A 1,530-nucleotide genomic window follows, 5' to 3' on the forward strand; every position below is an offset into this window, starting at 1 on the left:
CACATGCAGGCACTCTCACACAGCACATGCAGGCACTCTCACACAGGCTCTCTCACACAGCACATGCAGGCACTCTCACACAGCACATGCAGGCTCTCTCACACAGCACATGCAGGCACTCTCACACAGCACATGCAGGCACTCTCACACAGGCTCTCTCACACAGCACATGCAGGCACTCTCACACAGCACATGCAGGCTCTCTCACACAGCACATGCAGGCACTCTCACACAGCACATGCAGGCTCTCTCACACAGCACATGCAGGCTCTCTCACACAGCCTCTCCCCCCCCCCCTCTCTCTCTCTACCTCCCTCTCTCCCTTCCTTGCTAGTTCTGTCAGAAGCAGGGGGTCCCAAATAGTAACTTTGTTACTTGCAACAAAGTAATATTTCTTCCACCACTTGCATAGCTTCTGCTAAGGTCATTTTTATCTGTTTTTTTTAGTTTGTAGTTAAAATCACTGTCCCCCCCACTTCTCATCCCTTTCCCCCCCTCAACACCTCCCTCTACCCCTCACCTCTCCTCACCCCCCCTACACAGGTGCATCAGTGTAGGTCAAGGTTATTGTCTATTATTTATGAAATAAGCCTACATTTAGCCTATAATAGTAATAATCCCCTCAGAACAGGGCATTATTGGCCAGTACTGCCCTGTTCTGAGGGGATTATTACTTAAATACTGCATCTGGGATCTGTGGCATGATCGTAGTTTAGGAGTTAATTTACTGGAGTCTCCTGGCTTTCAAGCAAATGCAGTTAAACACAGCAACATCTTTATCAAAGAAAAAGGATTCTGATAGAAAGCATTTGTTGTTTTGCTTTTAATAAATCTGGTGCAATTCTTTTGCCACAGTTTTGCAGCTGGGAGATTTTAGTGAATATCTGCCACAGTGAGTGAACAAGACACAAATTGTGGAAGAGGTAGAGTGTGATAGAGAGAGGGGATAGTGAGATGCAGATGGGAGGAGGCCTGGACAGTGAGAGGGGGGGGGGGGGGGGGGGAGAGAAATACACGGGGGAAAAGGGGGGAGTGTTAAAAGGTGGAGAGAAATAGAGGTCGGAGGAGAGGGTGAGATCGAGGAGGGGGGGGGGGAGAGAACAGGGGTGTGAGAGAGGTGCTCACAGGGCAATCCTGCCAGTGCCCTTACCTAGTCTACACAGTCAGCCGTCGCCCCTCTCGCTGCACTTCTACTGCCCCTCCCTACGGCAGTGGTGTGGAGGAAAGTGCCCCTCCTCAAAATTAGTGCCCATTGTCTGCCTAAAAAAAGGTTGGTCAGCCCTGGGTTACACTGTAGGTATTATACTAATTTCTAATCAAGTGATAATGATAATGATCCTTTATGCGATTTTATTTTTTGTTGTTGTATTCATTCTCTCCATTTTATATTTGAACTTACCTACCTTTTCTCATACATCTTATTATATATTAGTGAAAGCACTGTATGCCTGTCTGCATCTTCCTGTGTCCCTAGGGGAAATCTCATTGGTCCCTTGGCCCGCCCGCCCCCCGCACACCTCTCATTGGCCT

Source organism: Ascaphus truei, chromosome 2, assembly GCF_040206685.1.
Source record: "Ascaphus truei isolate aAscTru1 chromosome 2, aAscTru1.hap1, whole genome shotgun sequence".
Lineage (NCBI taxonomy): Eukaryota > Metazoa > Chordata > Amphibia > Anura > Ascaphidae > Ascaphus > Ascaphus truei.